Here is a 12,056-nt window from a genome sequence, read left to right as displayed (position 1 = left end):
GCGGCAGCGCAGAATTTTAACTACAAATCTCCTTTTGAAGACAACCTTTAGGATTAGCAGATAATTTGAATGTGAAATTGAAGTCTGGTGTTCTCAATGAATGTGATGGCAATCAGCTGGTTTTAAGTGACCAGTTTTATTTAGAGAAGAGTGATCTATCAAAGTCTAATCTTCACAACACAGGTTTGTGGAAGAGTATCATGGCAAAAACAAAGATTTCTGAGGACCCTAGAAGAAAAATTGTTTGTACTCATCAGACTGAAAAAGGTTACACAGCTATTTCTCAGGAGTTTGGACTCCACCAGTTCACAGTCAGACAGGTTAAGTGCAAATCAACCAACAACTCCAACAACAAGGTGTATAATAGTCAGTGAGGTCACAAAGAAACTCTAGGTAACTGCAAAACAACTTAAGGCCTTTCTCACATTAGCTAATATTAATGTTCATGAGTCCACAATCAGAAGGACACTGAACAACAATGCTGTGCATAGCAGGATTGTAAGGAGAAAGCCTCTGTATTCCAAAAATAGCATTGCTGTGTTCTGACTCTGTTGTCAGGTGTACCGGAACCAGGGGCTCCTTCCCTGTCCCTAACGCTAGGGGGCACCCTAGCTCTGGTTACTTCTGAAGGTGAAGATGCCAGGGCCGCATACTTTGCCTTATCTCCTGAATCCACCCTCCATCTGTACCCTTCCCCCATCCAGGGAAGAGGAGAGTAGCAGTGCACCATAGTACACCAACCAGATGAACAAGGTAGCTCAAACACGGAAACGGAAAATACCTGGCATACAAATATACGCTCACATATAACTGAGGAATGCATCGGGGAGTGGAGGATGTGGTTAAACCAAAGTAGGTGTCACGAGTGTGTCAGATGCTACAATCACTCTGCATCTGGCTGCAGAAGGTCTCTGCATTTGGCATTGCAGATGCCTTCTTAATCCTTCTGACTTTTGGACCCAGTGGCAATCTCCCTCTGGCTCTAATTGACACACCTGGACCTGGGGGTTTATAGACTCCCAGTCTGCTTCAGGGAATTGCCTGTGGTATTCACATTTTCCCTCCTGAAGGCTTGGAGCAACAGCAGCTGGCTAACTTCCTCTCTGGTGCTGTTGGAGGACATTTGGTGTTATCTCTCTATCTGCTCAAGATAAGTTGCTTCCCCCTTGTTTGTCTCCCTCCTTCTCTTTGGAGTACCGTGGGGACTAACCAGTGTTCAAATATCCCCTTACCTATTCAGGGCCAACCTCTAGGGATATACTGGTCTTAGGTTGCTGCTCAGCGATTGGTGTGGAACCAATATAGGTATGGTAGGGAAGTTATCAGATCTTCCTAGGGGTCTCCTGTTATGATAGGCAATTCAGTAACACAATGTACATAGCGATCAGAGCACATACAGTGATCTGACAATAACCCAAAATAATAGAACGAGCTCTGAGACGTGGAAACTCTGTAGACCGCAATTCCTGATCCTCTCCAAACACAACTAGAGGCAGCTGTGGATTGCGCCTAACGCTCCCTATGCAACTCGGCACAGCCTGAGAAACTAACTAGCCTGAAGATAGAAAAATAAGCCTACCTTGCCTCAGAGAAATACCCCAAAGGAAAAGGCAGCCCCCCACATATAATGACTGTGAGTAAGATGAAAAGACAAACGTAGGGATGAAATAGATTCAGCAAAGTGAGGCCCGATATTCTAGACAGAACGAGGATAGGAAAGATAACTTTGCGGTCTACACAAAACCCTAAAGATAACCACGCAAAGGGGGCAAAAAGACCCTCCGTACCGAACTAACGGCACGGAGGTACACCCTTTGCGTCCCAGAGCTTCCAGCAAAACAAATAGACAAGCTGGACAGAAAAAATAGCAACAAATAGCAAAGAAGCACTTAGCTATGCAGAGCAGCAGGCCACAGGAATGATCCAGAGAAACACAAGTCCAACACTGGAACATTGACAGGAAGCATGGATCAAAGCATCAGGTGGAGTTAAGTAGAGAAGCAGCTAACGACCTCACCAGATCACCTGAGGGAGGAAACTCAGAAGCTGCAGTACCACTTTCCTCCACAAACAGAAGCTCCCAGAGAGAATCAGCCGAAGTACCACTTGTGACCACAGGAGTGAACTCTGCCACAGAATTCACAACAGTCTCCACTCCCCTTTTCTCTAGCGTTTGGGCTTCTTCCCCTTGTGTTGCACATAGTCTTCCCACACTGTGCTTGACAGTAGGAGAAGAAAGGAAATTTTCACACTCACAAAAAGCAAGCAACTGTCACAGATAAATCCACCAACTGACTACTCTTATAACATCAACTACTATCCTCCCAGCCATGCAGCATAAGCCATCTCTGATGATGTGTGTCACTCAGGACCCAGATTATATAGGGGATTGAAGTGGCTAACGGTGCTCAGCTGAAAGCCTAGCTCCCAGAGCTCTCAACATGGCAGATTAACCCCTGTACTGCTAATAGAAATTCACACCGTTTATACGAAGCTGAAATGCTTCTACTCAACCCAAGAGTAGGAGTAGGAGCAATCATATGGTGCAGTCTTCTGTCTTTTCTCTGTCACAACAACCCCATGACAGTACCCCCTCCTATCAGGGATCTCCGGAACCTCAGAACTGGGGTTATTAGGGTGTGCCACGTGAAAAGGCCACACCAGTCTGGCCCCATGGACATCAGATGCTTGTACCACATCCTCTCTTCAGGACCGTATCCCTTCCAATGTACCAGATACTGGAGCGACCAACAAACAAAGCGAGAATTCATGATTTTTGCTATCTGATATTCTAAGTTTCCATCCACAATGACTGGAGATGGTGGGAGCAGTGATGGTACAGAAGATGCAATGTATTTTTTGAGAAGAGATCGATGAATCACATTATGGATCATAAAGGTGGATGGCAAAGCAAGGTGGAATGCTACGGGATTGATGACAGCTTCGATCTTATAAGGACCGACAAACTTGGGACCCAGTTTCCAAGATGGAACCTTCAACTTAATGTTCCTAAAGGTCAACCACAAAAAGTCAGCCACACTCTTATATTTGGATTCCATCTTCATCAAGTTATCAGTAACCCCCTGCCACACAGACGCAATAGATGATGAAAATCGTTCTTCTTCAGGTATCCAGAAAAACAATTCTTATTAAACGAGAAATTTACACTGTTTAAAATGATGGTGAAGTGCTTCTATTCAGGGCAGGAGTAGGAGCAATGAGACGCTGCCGTCATCTGGCTCCTCTTTGTCAAGGCAACCCCGTGACAAGCTGCATATCTGTGGTTTGCTAAAGATCACCAAGACAATCTTAAAACCTATTGGAACAATGTTTTGTGGACAATGAAACCAAAATAGAGCTTTTTGTTTTACATCAGAAGTAGTGTTGAGCATTCCGATACCGCAAGTATCGGGTATCGGCCGATACTTGCGGTATCGGAATTCCGATACCGAGATCCGATACTTTTGTGGTATCGGGTATCGGTATCGGATCAATAGGGATGTGTAAAATAAAGAATTAAAATAAAAAATATTGATATGCTCACCTCTCCGGCGGCCCCTGGACATCACGCTGGTAACCGGCCGGCTTCTTTGTTTAAAATGAGCGCCTTCAGGACCTGCGAATGACGTCGCGGCTTCTGATTGGTCGCGTGCCGCCCATGTGACCGGCACGCGACCAATCAGAAGCCGCGACGTCATTGTCATTCACAAAACTCCTAATTCTAGGAATTAAGGACCTGCGAATGACGTCGCGGCTTCTGATTGGTCGCGTGCCGGTCATATGGGCGGCACGCGACCAATCAGAAGCTGCGACGTCATTCGCAGGTCCTGAAGGTGCTCATTTTAAACAAAGAAGCTGGCCGGTTACCAGCGTGATGTCCAGGGGCCGCCGGAGAGGTGAGCATATCAATATTTTTTATTTTAATTCTTTATTTTACACATCCCTATGGATCCCAGGGCCTGAAGGAGAGTTTCCTCTCCTTCAAACCCTGGGAACCATGAGAATACCTTCCGATACTTGATGTCCCATTGACTTGTATTGGTATCGGATATCGGTATCGGCGATATCCGATATTTTTCGGGTATCGGCCGATACTATCCGATACCGATACTTTCAAGTATCGGACGGTATCGCTCAACACTAATCAGAAGCACTATCATAAATATTATACCATCTGTGAAATACAGTGATGATAGAATCACAATTTGAGCCTCTTTTGCTGCATTTGGGCCAAGATAGCTGGCCATCATTGATGGAACAATGAATTTTGAATTTTATCAGTAAATTCTAAAGGAAAATGTCACAACATGAGCTGAATCTCTGAATCTCAAGACAGTGTATGACATGCAACAAGATAATGAATAAAACCACACAAGTCCCTCTACAAAAAAATGGTTATAGAAGATTAGAGTTTTGGAATGACCAAGTCAAAGTCATGACTAGTGTTGAGCATTCCGATACCGCAAGTATCGGGTATCGGCCGATATTTGCGGTATCGGAATTCCGATACCGAATTCCGATACTTCCCGCGTATCGGATACCGGAATCGGAAGTTCCCAGAATTCAAATTGAACGCAGCAGCCAATGAGGAATGAATGAAAGTGTGGGCACATCCTGTTTAGCATGGTGGGCATGTAAGTACTGGCAAGGCTGGGATTGGCTGCTGAAATGATGTCACTCTGCACTATAAAAAAGCGCTGCCGCCATTTTGCGCTCACTCTGCTGTGATTTCAGTTAGGGACAGGACGCTGTGTTCTAACTGAGGGCCAGTTGAGCTTGCTAATTGCTTTATTTTCCTTTCCAAAGGCTAATTTAGCAAAACGCTGTGTGTTCTTCACTGTTCACCTTGCTCTTGCCTTGCAGCGCTGTTTTAACAGCGTTCTGCAAGGTCTCTGTGTGTGTGTGTGTGTGCAGCTCACTCTGTAGTCTGTGTGCAGCCATATACCCGGTTGTATTCAGCTCAGGGGGGGTTCACACTGCCTCACACAGTTGTTCTTTTTTGCTCTTAGTGCAGCCTGCTGCACATTTTTTCTCAAATTTCCTATTAGTGTTTTTCCACCAGTCTCCAGCTCTATTGTGGAAAAACACTACATAGGATAACCTAGAGGGGGGTTTTAGGGCCTTGCAGCGCCGTTTACGGCTGTCTGCACGGTCTCCGTGTGAGCCCAGCTTGCCCTGCAGTCTGTGTGCAGCCATAGCCGGTTGGATTCAGCTCAGGGTTCGTTACTGGCTCATACCTTGAGAAAAATTTTTCCTTTTTTTCAAATAGTGCAGCCTGTTTAAAATTTGAAAAAAAAAATTCCTATTAGTGTCTTTCCACTCGTATCCAGCTAAATAGTGGAAAAACACTATATAGGATAACCTAGAGGAGGGTTTTTTGGCCTTGCAGCGCCGTTTACGGCTGTCTGCACGGTCTCCGTGTGAGCCCAGCTCGCCCAGTAGTCTGTGTGCAGCCATAGCCGGTTGGATTCAGCTCAGGGTTCGTTACTGGCTCATACCTTGAGAAAAATTTTCCTTTTTTTTCAAATAGTGCAGCCTGTTTAAAATTTGAAAAAAAAAAAATCCTATAAGTGTCTTTCCACTCGTATCCAGCTAAATAGTGGAAAAACACTATATAGGATAACCTAGAGGTTTTTTTTTGGGCCTTGCAGCGCCGTTTACGGCTGTCTGCACGGTCTCTGTGTGAGCGCAGCTCGCCCTGTAGTCTGTGTGCAGCCATAGCCGGTTGGATTCAGCTCAGGGTGCGTTACTGCCTCATACCTTGAAAAACAATTTCCTTTTTTTCAAATAGTGCAGCCAGTTTAAAATTTGAAAAAAAAAATTCCTATTAGTGTCTTTCCACTTGTATCCAGCTAAATAGTGGAAAAACACTATATAGGATAACCTAGAGGAGGGTTTTTTGGCCTTGCAGCGCCGTTTACGGCTGTCTGCACGGTCTCCGTGTGAGCCCAGCTCGCCCTGTAGTCTGTGTGCAGCCATAGCCGGTTGGATTCAGCTCAGGGTTCGTTACTGGCTCATACCTTGAGAAAAATTTTCCTTTTTATTCAAATAGTGCAGCCTGTTTAAAATTTGAAAAAAAAAAAATCCTATAAGTGTCTTTCCACTCGTATCCAGCTAAATAGTGGAAAAACACTATATAGGATAACCTAGAGGTTTTTTTTTGGGCCTTGCAGCGCCGTTTACGGCTGTCTGCACGGTCTCTGTGTGAGCGCAGCTCGCCCTGTAGTCTGTGTGCAGCCATAGCCGGTTGGATTCAGCTCAGGGTGCGTTACTGCCTCATACCTTGAAAAACAATTTCCTTTTTTTCAAATAGTGCAGCCAGTTTAAAATTTGAAAAAAAAAATTCCTATTAGTGTCTTTCCACTTGTATCCAGCTAAATAGTGGAAAAACACTATATAGGATAACCTAGAGGAGGGTTTTTTGGCCTTGCAGCGCCGTTTACGGCTGTCTGCACGGTCTCCGTGTGATTTAAACTAGCTCTGTAGCCTGATCTGCACCAAAAAAAAAGTTAAGTTCACCAAACACAACTTAACACTTGTGTAGGCCACATTTGAAAAATAATAAAGTTTAGTCCACAATTTACAACATTAGTGTTTCTTACACCTGTTAGGAGGAGCATTACAGGAATAAGCACACTAAGGCCTTAGTACTTTTCTGTAAGGCACGTGGGCGTGGGCGCGGAGCAGGGAGAGGAGCAGGGAGAGGACGTGGTGATTCTGTGCCCGCTGCGGGCGCCGGTGACTCGTCGTCACTCAGTTTCAGCAGGGAACAGTCCTTCATGCGCAGCTTTGTCGGAGAGCGCCGTGCACCGCTGCTGCGTGAAGACCAAATTGAAGCCGTTGTCGGGTGGATGGCAGCTAACGCCTCGGCATCGACTTCAGTTAGTGCCACATCCTCTCAGGCACAGAGCACTGGAGAGCAGCCATCTGTCTCTTCACCACCTGCCAAATTGGCCAGGCAGTCAGAGAGCCCAGGACAGGAGCCGTCTCTACTTCTGTTCTCTGAATCTCTTGGCTTGGAAACAGGGGGCCAGCCAAGCAGCATTGGAGAAATGGAAGAAGAGGCAGTGTGCAGTGATGCCCAACACCTTTTTCTCTCTGACTCTGAAGAGGCAGGTGGGCCAGTGCCTCCGGTGACCACAGCGCAGTACGCATCTGATGATGAAACTCAGGTGCCGCTTTCTCGTGCGTACTGTGCTGCTGAGACTACCCAGGAGGAGCAGTTGGTGGCAGAGGGTAGTGGAGATGATGAGGTCCTTGACCCATCGTGGCGTGAGGAACAGGAAGGTGGTGGGAGCAGCTCAGAGGAAGAGCTTCCTCTTACGGGCCAAAGAGGGAGAGGGAGGGGGAAGACTGCGGAGCCTGTAGCCTCCACTTTGGCACCCGTTAGGAGCCTGTCTCTTTCCAAAGCCAAAAAGGGCGCTCCCAAGACTTGCAGTGCCTGGTCCTTTTTTGACACAGTTGCAGATGACATTTGTTTTGTCAAATGCAAGCTGTGTCATCATAAAGTAAAAAGAGGGAAAAATGTCAGCAACCTCAATACCACAAATATGTGGAAACATGTGCGGACCAGGCACGCGGTGGAGTTACAGAAACACACTGAAGATGTAGGCCAACCAACAGCGGCAGCTACCACCTCTTCAGCTCGTGTTGCCTCTTCCTCCAGCTCACGCACAGCTGGTTTGGCTTCCTCCCAGAGACCTTGTGTAATTCCACCCACTGCACCACCTTCCCAGTCATCCTCACACTCCCAGTCTACTCTACAGCCATCGGTAGTACAGGCTTGGGAGAAAAGGCGGGCATTCTCGGCCAACCACCCCCGAGCACAGGCTCTGAATGCAGGCATTGCCAAACTGTTGTCCCTGGAAATGCTCTCGTTCAGGCTGGTGGAGACTGACAGCTTCCGTGACTTGATGGCATTGGCAGTCCCACAGTACAAGGTGCCCAGCCGCTTTTACTTCAGCAGGCAGGCTGTCCCTGCCCTGCACAGGCATGTTGAGGCAAACATAAAACATGCGCTACTGAACGCCGTCAGTAGCAAGGTCCACCTCACCACCGATGCGTGGACCAGTCAGCATGGACAGGGGCGATATGTTTCCCTCACTGCCCATTGGGTTAATGTTGTTGAGCCAGGTACAGATCGTGCGAGTGGCGCAGGACGTGTCCTGCCCACAACAAGGATTGCAGGAATCCAGTCTGTACGCATCGACTCCTCCTCTTACACCAGTTCCTCTGATTCCTCTCTGCAGGATCCGTCACAGTCCACCCCCACATGGACCCGTGAACGTTTACCTATGACCGACATGAGCACAGCCGTGGCCAAATGTCAGCAGGCCGTCTTGAAACTAGTTTCATTGGGGCATCGAAGCCACACAGCGCAGGAGCTCTGGAATGCCATCAAGCAGGAGAGCGATGTGTGGTTACTGCCAGCGAATCTCCAGCCAGGCATGGTAGTGTGTGACAATGGCCGAAATCTGGTGGCAGCTTTGGCCCTTGGCAACCTCACTCACATCCCATGTCTGGCACATGTGCTCAATTTGGTTGTGCAGAGTTTTCTGAGGGACTATCCGGATCTTGATGCCCTGCTGCACAAGGTCCGCCTAGAGTGTGCTCACTTGCGGCGTTCCAGCTTGGCCAGATCCCGCATTGCTGCTCTGCAGCGCAGATTCAGCCTTCCGGAACACCGCATCATATGTGACCTACCTACCCGGTGGAATTCCACGTTACATATGTTGGAGCGGTTGTGTGAGCAGCAGCAAGCAGTTATGGAGTACCAGCTGCATCAGGCGCAAAGAAGTCGCAGTCAGCGCCGATCAGACTTCACAACAACAGAGTGGGCCACTCTGAAGGACGTCTGCCAGGTTTTGCGTCCTTTTGATTATTCCACGCGGATGGCAAGTGCAGATGATGCACTAGTCAGCATGACTGTCCCCCTTATCTGCCTGCTTCAGCAAACTTTGCAAGGGTTAAGGGATGATGTGGTGGAAGAGGTGGAGGATGAGGAGTCACCTTTTCCATCAGCTTCTGGAGAGTCAGCGCCACGTGGTTCCTCACAAAGGGGTACGCAGGGGCCAATTTGTGTTTAGGATGAGGAGGAGTCAATGAACGAGGAAGAGCTCCGTCCAGAGGAGGGAGCGACACAATTGTCCAGTGGTCAGTGTGTACAGCGAGGGTGGGGTGATGACGAGCGGGCAGAGATCATGTCTCAAGCAGGGGACAGCGTTTCTGGGCCGGTTGGCACTCTGCAGCACATGGTGGATTTTATGCTGCAGTGCCTGAGAAATGACCGCCGCATCGACCACATTCTCAACATGCCTGATTATTGGGTGTTCACCCTCCTCGATCCTCGCTACCGGGACAACGTCCAAAACCTCATCCCTGCGTTGACCCGGGAACGTAAATTGCGGGAGTACCATGACACACTGGTGAATTCCATCATCTTCTCCTGTCCAACTGAGAGGAGTGCTGCTAGTGCTTTACAAAGCAGCTCAGTGCGTCGAGGCAGTGGGGGAGGCTCTGCCCAAAGAGGGAGCAGAAGCAGTGCCTCTGCCCAAGGCAAGCCGAGTATGGCACAACTCTGGCACACTTTTGTGTGCCCGCCCCAAATGTCTACACCATCACCGGCGGCTCCAGTCAGCAGGAGGCAACGGTTCCGTCAGATGGTGACAGACTACATGGCTTGCCCTCTTACTGTACTCCCCGACGGCTCTTCCCCGTTTAAGTTTTGGGTCTCTAAGCTGGATACATGGCCAGAGCTAAGTCAGTATGCATTGGAGGTGCTGGCTTGCCCTGCGGCTAGTGTCTTATCGGAACGTGTCTTTAGTGCCGCAGGTGGGGTACTAACAGACCGTCGCATGCGACTATCCTCCGATAACGTTGACCGGCTTACTTTCCTGAAAATGAACCAGGCCTGGATCTCGCAGGAATTTGCCACTCCTCTGCCTGATTAATTAATTGGGTGTCATCCAGGTCTTCTGCTGTGTTCATCTTTCTACCACCTGAAATGCTATTCCTGGGCTCCAACACCGCCAGTTGCGGCTCAGAAGTGCAGGCTGCACAGTCAAAACATACGACCCAGTGTTATTGGGTTTCAGTAACGTCAGCTGATCCCCAGCTGTGTAGCCGGCAATGTGTCCTGCGACCGCTACGCTGGCACAACAACCTGAATGTAAGGGAACCTGCCCCCCCCCCCCGTCGTTTGTTACTGAAAGAGCCATCTTGTGCAGCAGTAATGCTGCACAAGGAAAAGGTAGCTATTTTTTTTGGGCTCCTTGCACACGCAGAACTTAACACTTATAAAATGTATTCACTGATACCGTTATACCGTCCCAGAGCTGGGACTTTCCTTCGTAATGTGACGCAGCACAGCCGTCATTCCTACCCCCTTGGTGCCATGCGCTGCCTCCTCAGCGTTGTTTTAAGCTGTCACGGAGCCTGCGCTGTTCTGTTATCCCTTGGCCATGCCCTATTTGCGCTGCCTGTCTTCTGACATAATTTGGTGTCAGGCTGGCTGCGCCTGTGCGGCCGCGCTGCCATAGATCCCGCCTCGCAGTGTCTTCTGATTGAGTCACACTGCGGGCCTGGGATCCATGGGCATGCGCAGTGCATATCTTCCCCTCGGGCTCTCGCTCATTTCCCTCCGCCTTCTTTAGACTGTGCGCCGTCAGCTGATCCCTAATAGCATGCCAAGGCCTTGACAACGCACAGTCTGAAGAAGAGGGAAGGAGGGGAGTGAGAGTCGAGGATATGCACTGTGCATGCCCATGGATCCAAGGCCCGCAGTGGGATTACGTTAGACGAGACTGCGAGGTGGGATCTGGAGCAGCGTGGACGCACAGGCACTGACAGCCTGACACCAAATTATGTCAGAAGACAGGCAGCGCTAATTGGGCATGGCCAAGGGCTAACAGAACAGCGCAGGCTCCGTGACAGCTTAAAACAACGCTGAGGAGGCAGCACACGGCACCAAGGGGATAGGAATGACAGCTGTGCTGTGTCCCATTACGAAGGAAATTCGCACCTCCGTGACGGTTTAACGGTATAAGGGGACACATTTTTAGTGTTTACTTCTGTGTTTGCAAGGAGCATAATTAAAAGAGCAACCTTTTCCTTTTGCATCCTTAGCGCTGCACAAGATGGCTCTTTCAGCTACAAACGTCTTGGGGGGGGGGGGGGGGGTTAAAGGTTCCCTTTCAACTTGCTCCAATCAGGCTTCGGCCTACATTCTGTTCCTCTGCTCCTCCTGCTGTCCCTGGGCTCTAACACCGCCAGTTGGTGCCTGGAAGTGCTGTGTGCACAGTCAACAGTCGCTCCTCTGTTATTGGGGTTCAGTAACGTCAGCTGATCCCCAGCTGTGTGTGCGGTAATACCTCCAATCTGCTCCTCCTGCTGTCCCTGGGCTCTAACACCGCCAGTTGGTGCCTGGAAGTGCTGTGTGCACAGTCAACAGTCGCTCCTCTGTTATTGGGGTTCAGTAACGTCAGCTGATCCCCAGCTGTGTATCCGGCAACGTGTCATGCGACCGCCACGCTGGCACAACTAAAATGTAAGGGGACCTGTCCCCCCCCCCCCTAGGCGTTTGTTACTGAAAGAGCCACCATGTGCAGCACTAATACTGTACAAGGGAAAGGTCGCTCTTGAAATTAGGCTCCTTGGAAACGCTGAACTACACACTCATGTAATGTGTCCCCTCACACCGTCCAACCGTCCCAGAGGTGGGACTTTCCTTTGTAATGTGACGCAGCACAGCCGTCATTGCTACCCCCTTGGCACCGTGCGCTGCCTCCTTAGCGTTGTTTGATTCCGTCATGGACCCTGCACTGTTATGTTATCCCTTGGCCATGCACAGTTTGCGCTGCCCGTCCTCTGACATCATTTGTTGTCGTCCTGGCTGCGCCTGTGCGTCCACGCTGCCCGAAATCCCACCTCGCAGTGTCGTCTAATGTGATCCCACAGTGGGCCTGGTATCCATGGCCATGCGCAGTGCATATACTAGCCTCTCATTCCCCTTCTTCATGCTTCTTCAGACTAGGCGGCGTCAGCTGATCCCTAATAGC

Source organism: Ranitomeya imitator, chromosome 2 (genome assembly GCF_032444005.1).
Source record: "Ranitomeya imitator isolate aRanImi1 chromosome 2, aRanImi1.pri, whole genome shotgun sequence".
NCBI lineage: Eukaryota > Metazoa > Chordata > Amphibia > Anura > Dendrobatidae > Ranitomeya > Ranitomeya imitator.
Note: the sequence above shows the minus strand (reverse complement) of the source record.